General features: G+C 49.1%; 1 long non-coding RNA gene across 1 annotated transcript; it reads right to left on the bottom strand.

Annotated features, from left to right (window-relative positions):
- Positions 1-1,138: 1,138 nt before the first annotated feature.
- On the bottom strand, positions 1,139-3,223 carry LOC106035261 (uncharacterized). The gene is made up of 3 exons (XR_001206659.3): positions 3,145-3,223; positions 1,854-2,020; positions 1,139-1,435 (listed from the first exon to the last, which is right to left on the bottom strand). It is a non-coding gene; the product is annotated as an uncharacterized lncRNA (long non-coding RNA).
- Positions 3,224-10,716: the final 7,493 nt, after the last annotated feature.

The following is a 10,716-nucleotide window of genomic DNA, read 5'->3' as shown; positions in this document are numbered from 1 at the left end:
TGAATGGATCTTGGCTTGCCCAGGACCTCAGTGCTGGTGGTGCTGGGCTAGGTGGCAGGCTGCTCTGATAAGCTGGGGTGCCAGAAATCGCCTTGGCTTCTGCTTTCCTGGCAAGGTGGGTCTTCTCATAGCAAGCCTGGAGAAGACCACCTCAATACTTTCAATTCACTAGTGATTTAACATTAGTTTATGCTGGCAGGCCGTGAGCTCGATTCCTTTTTCTTCACAAAAAGCTGGTGCTTTGCAGGCCACCGGAGAGGGTGACACCTGTGTGGCTTAACTCTGGGAACCCCCAGTTCGTGGCACTCACTGAGGCTTCAGTCTTCTCTAAAGATTGTTGGAGTGTTACCCATCAAATTGGGCCAGAAAGGTGCTCAAGCTCTCTGTCCTGCTGCCGGAGTGCTCAGGGATGACTGAAGTGTCCACCTCCCCTGGCCCAACCTCATCCGTTTCTTTCCATGAAAGCCAGAAGGGCTTCAGGAGGATACCCCAATAGTCGTAGCGCAGGTCTGGGAGCGGGGAGTTCACATCTCTGCAGTGAAAGAGGAGACCTGGATCTTTCCCTTCCAAAGCCTAAGCAAGTGCTCTAATTGCTGTTGCTGTTTTATGAGTGTGTGCTGCTTCGGTCCCTAGTCTGGGAAGGGAGCTGGGGCTTGAAACCTGATCAGAAAGAGGCACCTCACTCAGCACAGCTGGGCTGTGCTCTCTTCAGCGTTTCCTAAAGTGGTTCCCTGCTGGCCTGCGCGGATCTGGTTCTTTGTGTCTAAATCTTCTGGACTGCACGGGGAGGCTGGAGAGCGAGACACCCAGCGAAACGCTGCTGTGCTCAGTATTACAACACCTAAGCCCTTTTATGAAGCCTCATACTCCCGCCGCGGCCCGGCAGATTGAAATGATTGTTTATAAGCAGCAAAGTGCAGAGCCCAAGGCTCAGATCTCTTCAAGGCACTTCAGACGGCTTTTGTCTGCGAGCTGTGCTCCCTGGTGGAGTATTAGCTTCAAAAAGACACTGCTCTGAAACAGTCGTAAAAGCATCTAGGTATGTTTGGTTTGCTTCAATTGACCAAAAGTTCTCCAAATGCTGAAAGATCCTCAGCTGCGTTCTCATTCCGAAGAAGATGGAGGAAAGCTCCTTTAATTTTCCATCGGTGTACAAGCAGGGCCGCGCTGATGCTCGGAGCCCAGCCTGGCTATTAGAGCTAACGAGACTGTCACAGGAGTGTGGAGGTGGCTCTGATAAAAAGCAAAATGTATGCTGCTGCCAGGTGAGGCTTGGCTCAGCTCTGCTCTGTGCATTGCAAACGCCGAGTTACCAGAGGAGAGGTGAGATCAGCATTTCTGAGCTTTATTGAGGCACTGCTAGAAATCCTTGCACTGCAGCAGGGCAGAATCAGGACCTGAGTCTGCATCGGGGCAGGGATGCCTTCTCCTCCCCCTGCAAAATACAGTATAAAAACTATATTTCCTTCCAGAACTACAGCTGCTTTAAGGAGACGCTGCTACACCCGTTGTAGGACTGGTAATACAATTATGACACGTTTCATATCTGTAGGGTAAAGTTTCTGCGTGGTAGCCCATGTCCACCTGGCTTGCCCCGAGGAGCATCACTATGTGGCTCATCTGCTGCCCACCCCTGGAGGACAGCTTCTGCTGGGAGCAGCACCTTCTGCGGGACAGCTTGTAGGTTTGCAGCTGGTCCCCAGGGTAGATTTTTGGTGCAAGATTTAGGATACAGTGTGCCAAGCTTTGCACAGCCTCCTCCTTACCTGGTTGTGAGCTTTCCTGTGGAAAGGAGGGGAGTAGCCATCTCCACCCCTAGGGCACTGGGAAATGTATTTAATTCTTATACTTACCTTTTAATCCATATATCTAACCCCGTGGATCTGCTGTGTGGCCAGACACCTCCAAAGCAGCCATTAAAGCCTCGATGCTTCGCCGTGATTCAACAAACTGTTTCAAGGAGAAAGAGAGGAGGTGTGCTTTGAAAGGGGACTTCTCCTCCAGCTGCTCCCATCCAGCACTTTAAAAACACATAAGACACAATAAAGCACGTGTTGACATAAGCGATCTTCAAAAAAACCATTGGATTATTTTGAAGGAGTGTATATACACACGTGGGGGGAGTTATCATCCTTCACCCAGCAAAACAATTACATCAGTGCAGCTTGGAGCAGGATCTGCCTTAAGATCTCCCAGATGTTGCGAGCAGCACAGCTGCTGATCGGGTGCTCTGTAATTATAAACTGTTAAATGGAGGAGGGGAGGAGCCAGGCGCGGGAGACCTTGAGAGCTCGTGTTGGGAACGAGCCCTGCTTTTCTCCTCCCCACCCGTGAGCAGGGCACGGGTCTCACAGGACGTGCTCTGAAGGACAGCAGAAGGCACCAGTGTCCTGAAGAGCCTTCAGGCCTCAGCATCCCAACCGTTGGGTTGCTGATGCTTGAGCCTCAGGAAGAGGGAAGGGTTTAGGAAGCTCCTGTGCTGGCATTTCCATGGGGTGACGTGTGCTGGTGGCCTGGTTCCCCGACGTCCCTTCCTCATCCCTTCGAGGCTGGTTGGCCCCAACGGCAGGTGGGGCTGTGCCGTAACAGTGCAAGCACCACCAGAGCGTCCTGGCATTGTCTTCTCTTTTTTAATTTCATTTTTCAGGATGACAACACTTTGGAGGTTTATGACCAACAAGAGAATTTACTACTAAGTCATATACTGATGTAATGAAATCTAATATATGCTGTGTAATGAGTTATGAGATGTTATTTAGTTTCAGGGTTTTATTACTTCAATCAGTTATGACCATATTTCCTTTTATATGATTGCTCACTCTTTAAACATACCAGATGACTGTATAAAGAACACCTAATAAAGTCTGGAGATGTTAAAATATAAATGTTTTAATTTTTGCCATAAATTTCTTTTAATTCTACCAATAGCGGCTTTTGGGCTGGAAGCGGTGCAGTCATTGTTAGAAGTGTTGTCCTGGGCCCTGTACGAGAAGTAGCTGAGCGACCCTGCTTAATTACACAGCACAATTAGTTACTAATGGTCATGCTTGGTCCGCAGAAATGGAAAGGGTTTTGGAACGAAACTAGAAAGAAAATGTCCATCTGTGATAGAAGCCATTGTCTTAGTTTTCCTCTCCTGTTTACCAGTGCAGCTGTGACATCCTCGCTCCTGGCTGCTACCACTCTTCCAGAGGGCAGAATCCGGCTTTGTGCTCCATCTTCTACATCACAATCAAATCTAAGAATGCTCTCCCCAAGCACATCTTGGCAATCCTCCTAATTTTTCCACGTTCATGTGTTGCATTTAAAAGTCATTTGGGATAACTTCATAGCGGTGGAATTATGTAGCTGTGAAATAAGATCAGAATCAAGTCCTTAATAAATCCACGTTTAAGCAAGTGAGGGACTTGCCCTACCGACCTATTGCAGGACCCAAAGGTTGCTTTTTCCCATTCCTGATACGTTCACAGCCGAGTGCTCAAAAAAATATGGTGGAGGACATTTAATGGTGGTGAACAAGCCTTGGCTAAGACTTTGTGTCTGTGGTAGTGCAGATATTGCCCCGCTGCCTGTTTTTTGTAAAGACTGCAGCTATTGCAGACTCGCAGCATGCTCCCGGTATCCTCCAGTGCAGGGACGTGAGCTGCACCTGCCCAACCCCCTTAGCCTGACCCAGGTGTGCACTGCTCCCTTCTGCTGTGGACTTCAGCACAGGCCCCGTGCTGGTCCTGGAGAATGAAGTGGCACCGCAGTGCTGGGGATGGATCTGTCTCTGCTGGTACAAGGTGCACAGCCCAAGTGGCTGCTCAGCGGTGCGAGGAAAACCAGCCTGGGTAGCTCTGAACACCAACTGCCTTTTGGTTACAGCTTCATGCAGCATTTGCAGCAAACAGAAGTGTTTTCAGCAGGTTTGGTCTGCCGTGGCTGTGACTGCCACCTGCATCGTGGCCCAAGAAAGACTCTGCTGGGAGTGGTGACCCCTGCTGCTCTACTGCCTGGGGCAGCAAATGCTGGGGCCACAGTTTGGCAGGGATCTCCTATCCATCCCCATCCCCACCCCAGCCTCCGAGCCCTCTCCCTGAGCAGCCCGTGCCTTGGTTTAGCTGTGGTTGGTATTGGTGCAGCCTGTGAACCTCCTTCTGCTTCGGTAAGGCAGGGCAGCACCTCAGGAGAGTTCCTCTGCTTATTGCTTATTCTTTTTTTTTTTTTTTTAATTAAACATACATCAAAAGGCTGCACTCCTCCCAGTATTTATTCGATTACTGGTAGAGATACTAACAGGGGGGGAAAGCTTTTAAAGGTTTTAGTAGATCTGAAATATCCACTTTGCTTCTCCTTCTATTAGCTCTACTACTAATTGGATAAATCCAAGGAGAAGAATTATGATGAGTAATGAAATAAAGACTTCACTATTCACAAATCCAGAATAATAGTTCAGCGAAAGAGAATCCTACTCCAAATGAATGGCCAAGCATGCTTAAAATGTGTCTTCGTACAGTAACAAGGCAAAATTTAATCCCGTTAAAAAAATGTTGGCAGTGGCTCAGAGTGGGGAACACGCTGCTGAATTGCCCTGCTCTAACCTTGGGTGTAGGAAAGGTTCAGACAAAGCAGCGCACGGAGTTTGACACATCCTTGCCCTTTAGGTCCTTAATGATGCAATGAGTTGCCAAGGCGTTTAATATTGTTTAACTGCAGAAACTGTCGTGTGTGCAGGAGCTAAGCGATGTCATGCTTGCTGAATGTGCCCTGTATGCTGCCTCATATGCAGAATTTATTTGCATATCCATAAAGCACAGATTTCTGAACTCACTCAAAAGAGCAAGTCCACATGTTATTTTAATTTGCAAGAAACAAAATCTGTGTCCCATATGTCTTACTTAGCGGATAAAAAGACAGGTAGGCTAGTTTCTCACTAACCAAAAATTTAACAAAAACATTGTTTCCCCCCCCCCCCCCCCCCCCCCCAGGTTTTATTCTTCACCTTTGCTACTCTGCTTTTACTTTGTCCATGGTATTTTCAGTGGGATCCAGAGTACTTTTCTCCAAGAATTTCATATGTGGCACTCAGCTGCCAAAATAATTACTTCTCTTATTTCTAATTAAGAGGGATATAATATATACTACAGAAAAGATAGTATGACTGTATGAGTTTCTCATGGCCACATATTATACCCTTGGAGTTTCAGCTATAGATCTTGGGAACGATAGTGTGCAGAAAGCTCCAAGCATCAGATTTTCAAGCTGAAATCAGCACTGGTTCCGTACAAGGGATGGCTGAAGGTGCTGTGGGGGCTCAGCATCACACGCTGCTCTGACACGAGTGCTGCCCAAATCTCTGCAGCCCAGCAGGGCTTTGGCAGAGCTTCTCCCACACACGAGGCTTTTGTGATCGGTTGCGTGGCAGCTTCTTGATTTCTGATAGTGTGGAAGGAAAGCGGGTGCTTTGACTTATTAAAATACGTAAATATCCAGAGTGAAAAGTATTAATATCCAGCACTGCCCACTAAATCTTTATGAAGGTCTTGCCCTTAAAATATCAGCTGTGAGGTTTTCCTCTGCTGCTATTTGCAATATCGTTCCGTTGTGCTGAATGAATTACTTGACATAGCTTTGTGTCTCTTTTTACTGTAACTACTTCTATGAAGATTCAAACTGACAGTTCCTGCAGCAAGGCACGAGGAAATACATTTGAATAGTGCATGTGTTTTACAGAGTGAGATCAGAGAGTACACATACATCACAGGGTACCCCAGGGAATAAGAGGTAACTATAGATATATGCACAATGCATTATCTTTCAGCTCTTGATCCATACTCTGGCAGGCACTGCCAAACTGGACAAAAAAAAAAAGATGGCCCCACCATGTGATGGCAGAATAAGCTTTCGCTTCAGAGCATGAGGTTTAGAAACCACAGAAAGCAGCAGCACAGCAATGGTCCCTCTCTTTTCCAGCACAGGTCATGGCTCTGGGGCTCTTCAGAGGGGCTGCACCCCTGTGCCAGCAGCAAGGCCAGAGGGATGGTGCCACCGTGATGCTTCCCATGGGTTCCTGCAGGGGATCAGAGGGGCTGGGGGGAGCAGAAGTGTCCCTGGGGATGATACACCCTAGGTGGGCTCAGCACCTGATGCTCCAAGGGCAGCTCGCTGACAGCAGAAGCAATGGGACATGAACGTCATCGCCGAGAGCGATTAAAAAATGTACGGTTGTGCAGAATTCTTTAAGCTTGATTACATGAATCAGGAACTAGTGAAGGGTTCGAGGAGCTGGAAATAATTGCAATTTGTCATATCAAGAGTCTCCTTCCCAGAAACAGGCTGTGTAAGCAGTGGCAAGTCGGCCATATGGAGAGCAGATGTCTCCAGGGAGCTGAAAAGAAGATACTTTGCTAGTACTAAAAATATTCAGTTCGAGGAGGCGATAACAAGTGCTTCTAAAGGAGAAGCAATTATTTATCATTGAGGAGACAATTTTTACTGTTTCCTAGAACACAAACCTATATGCTCGAATAACCCAGGACTGTCGTGGGGAAGAAGCACTGATTCATGGCTCGAGGCAGGATCTATAATAGCAAGCAGATTGCATGTCTTGTTTAACCGTGTGCTTTTTAAAGCACACTTTATCACAGGCTGTCTCACAAGGAAAAAAGTGGGGAAATAGAAGGACAATGAGTTACCAGTGTACAATCGGTCTGAGGTACAAAGAAGCACAGCTACCTTTGCCGTTTGCAGCTTTGGTATTTCACTTTTTAGCACTTTAATTAGGGACAGCATTGTGGAGACTGACTCAATTTCCAACATCAGCGCTATGGTGTTAGATGGCTCCTGAGAGCCTCTCCCAAGCACCAGATCTGCTTAACCTTCAGGAGTGAGGCTTTAGAAGAGAGCTCCATTGCTGCCTTCAGGTACCTGAGATTCTTAAAAACCTCTAATGGCTGTGGTCCCCAAGCCCACGTAGGTAGCTTGCTCCTGAGCTTATCTTTGATTATAGCTGGGAGGTTTGTCCTCATATCTGACCTAAACCTCCTTTGTTTCCAATTAAACCTACTACTCTTTGTCCATGCTTACTGGACATCAAGGCAACTGATCTTCACCCTTTTCACAGTCACCTCTGAAGGCTGTTATCCTGCTCCCTCCAGCCCCATCCATCTTTTCTAGACCAAACAACCCCAAATTCTTTCAACCCCTCCTCACAGGTCAGGTTTTACAAACCTCTTAACTCTCCTGTTGGTCTCTCCAGGCTTTCTATTTCGCTTACATCTTTCTGAAGAGGTGATGCTGGACACAGCACTCGAGCTGGCACGTTCCCACCACCACGACGTTACCACCCAGCTCTTGCCTTTCCCATCCCATGGGTACACCCATTGGTGCCACTATGGTCACCCGGTCCGTGCTCGCTCCACAGCAGCTCCCAGGTCTCTTCTGCCATCCACCCAGCCTGCCATCCCCTGTCTGACTACGAGCCCTTTTGACCTCTTTGCACATGTCTCTATCTGGTTCCATTTGTTGATTCTGGAAAACCTCTCCGATTTTTCAGAGCTATTTTGAATTTTAATCCTGGGCCCCAATACGCTCGCAATCCTCCTGGCTTAGCGTGATGGGCAGATTTTATAAGCATACTTTATTCCATTATCCGAGTTACCAATGAAAATATCAAACAGAAACAGGCCCCGGACAGACCCCGGGTGACCCCATTAAAGAAGAATTTTCGGTTCGATGGCAAGCCGTGATAAGTTCAGCATGTTTCTCAGCCACTTGCGCACCCACCGACTAATGACTTCATCTGGGCTGCATTTCTTAGCTGGCCTGACAAGAACCTCGTGAGGGACGGATCCAAATGCCCCACTATGGTCAAGGTGTGTGTCACCACCTCCTGCCTGTCACATGTAAAACTGTTGTCATTTCAAGGTAGAAATAATTCTCCTCAATTCAGGAGAGGACTGATGTTAACATGTAGACCTTGCAGAGAAGTAGGAAAACAGAGGGACGTTGTTATACCCAGACCAGGACAGGTTGCTGCTGCAGGGAAGGAAAGGTCACAGATACCCTCCTTGGTGGGGAACCACAGATCCCAGAGTGGCTGAGGTCGGCAGGGCCCTCTGGAGCCACCCGGTGCCAGCCGTGCCCAAGCAGGGACACCCAGAGCAGGGTGCCCAGCACCACGTCCAGGCGGCTTCTGAAGGGCTCCAAGGAGGAGACCCCACAGCCTCTGGGCAGCCTGTGCCAGGGCTCCGCCACCCGCACAGCACAGAAGGGCTCCTGGTGCTCAGGGTTTTGTCACTCTTCACAGGAGAAGAGGCAATTAGTTTTTGCTACACTTTCTGATTGCCTTCTTTTAGTTTTTCCTAACCAGTTCCTGAGACTGGAGGATGCTAACATCCGAGTCCGTCTGGCTCCTCCAAGGGATGTCCTAGCACGTGCTGGATGCCACAGGCACCGTCTCCATCCCTACCTCCTCCTCCCCACTCAGTGAGGGATGCTTCACCCCATCCCCATCCCCACGCACTCCTTCTGCCACCGCTGCCGCGTGCGGGGCAGAGCCTCTGGCTCTGGTAGCTCTGGGCTATGTATGTTGCACCTCGATATTCAGTTCCACGCTGCCTCCAGCTTGCTGGCCCACCGCCAGCGCAGCTGCAGCAGGTTTGGGGAAGTTCGCCATAACGTGCTTGGGAACTCTCGTGGAAAGCAAGTTTCACCTACTGCAGTGGAGGTGGATGTGTCTGAGGGACTTGGCTCTCTTTTTGTCCCGAAATGCTCATCCCCGCTTGGAATCAGAAGCAAGGTGGAGTTGAGCAATAAGCTTACAAGTTACACCTCCTCCGAAAATACATTCAGGTCATGACCCAAATTAAAACCTACAGAAGATAAGCATGAGTTTAACCAAGGTCCAGTCCATGCTGCTAACACCTGTGAGGATGATGCTTCAACCCAGGTTTTGGTGGGCACTCGCAAACAGCAGAGATGTGTCCTGGTCAGTGCTGAGGCAGGAGAAAGCCCTGTCCTGCCGTGCTTTGCCCATGGTGGCCGGGCTCCCCCTGCCCTCCAGGAACAAAATCCTAGAGAAAAAATCAGTGGTGCTCCTTGGCGCCCTGGCTGTTACATTATTGGACAGCAAGAGGTTTTTCAAGCCTGGAGGAAGATGATTGCAAGGACACAAAATATTGAGGAAAGAGACACAGTGGACTTTATCTGTTTCCTATCAGTAAAAGTCCCGGCGATGTTTTAGTTTTTCGAGAATAACTTAATTCAGCATTTTGCTGCAGCGGGGTGGTCACCGGGCTTTGGACTGCAGCCCAGCCAAACAGAACATAGCTTTTCATCAGTTAAAATCCAAGGAGGGAATAATGATCTCAGAGTTTTGTATTTATCATCGGATTTGGCCCACTGACCCACCTAGCAAGAGGCAATGGCTTGAAACAATTTGCACAAAGCCAAGACCTAAATGGCTACAGTAAAAAATAATTTTGTCCTAATCTATTTTTCTTTCCTGAAATATGCCTATTTCTGGATAAATTCTGCCCCCCCAGCATGGTCAGCACAGCTCTCAGTGCTCCCCAAACCCATTCCATCCCCAAAAGGTCAGGATGCTGGCAGTGCCCTGCACCCCCCCAAGCAGGGCTGTGGGGGTTAGGTGGGGTCCAGCAGCAGCCAGCGTGACCACGCTGATAGTGCTGGCACTCGCCCTCCAACAACCATTTCACGTCTCTGGCACTCGCTGCGCTCATTTCTGGCTGCTGATATTTAAAGAGCAAAAAGAGCAGGCACTGCAGGAAAGGGTTTTTCCTGCAGCTGTGGGGTTTGGTGGTGAAAGCATGGGGGTTTTCCACTGTGTAGATGGGAGCAGGTTAGGGTGATGGGTGTCCCCATGCTAGGGTGATGACGTATCTTGAATGTCCCCTCACACAACCAGGCTAGAGAGATGCCCTGTGCCATGGGATCCCTCATTTTTTTTTTTGTGTAGGACCACAGTGGAAAGACTGCAGTATTTCCAGTGTGCTTCCCAATAACAAGATCTGGACATACGTGAGAGAGTCCAGCAAAGGGCCATGAAGATGATGAAGGGCCTGGAGCAGCTCTCCTAGAAGGAAAGGGGCTGGGACTGCTCAGCCTGAAGAAGAGGAGGCTCAGGGGATCTCATCACTGTCTGTAAATCCCTGAGGGGAGGGAGCAGGGAGGACGGAGCCAGGCTGTGCTCAGTGGTGCCCAGTGCCAGGACAGGAGGCCCTGGGCACAAACTGGCCCCCAGGAGGCTCCCCCTGAGCACCAGGAGCCCTTCTGTGCTGTGCGGGTGACGGAGCCCCGGCACAGGCTGCCCAGAGGCTGTGGGGTCTCCTCCTTGGAGCCCTTCAGAAGCCGCCTGGACGTGGTGCTGGGCACCCTGCTCTGGGTGTCCCTGCTTGGGCACGGGTGGCACCGGGTGGCTCCAGAGGGCCCTGCCGGCCTCAGCCACTCTGAGATCTTTTAGCACACAACAACTGCAGAGAATTAAAACAAAATCCCTTGCATGCTACGTCTGCAAAACCATGCTCCAAAACTCCTTTCTGCATGCTACATTGCAAAGTCCTGTGTTTCTTCTGTTTAATAAATTTCTTCTGGTATGAAACAGAGGAAAGATCTCGGCCACCTAAAATCCAAATAAATTGGGACTTTGGACTCAGAATGCCACCTCAGTCCTAGGTTTAGTTCTCCCCAGAGATGCCTACATCCCCCAGGCAG

Source organism: Anser cygnoides, chromosome 2 (assembly GCF_040182565.1).
Source record: "Anser cygnoides isolate HZ-2024a breed goose chromosome 2, Taihu_goose_T2T_genome, whole genome shotgun sequence".
Classification (NCBI taxonomy): Eukaryota; Metazoa; Chordata; class Aves; order Anseriformes; family Anatidae; genus Anser; species Anser cygnoides.
This window is presented reverse-complemented; position numbering and strand designations above follow the sequence as displayed.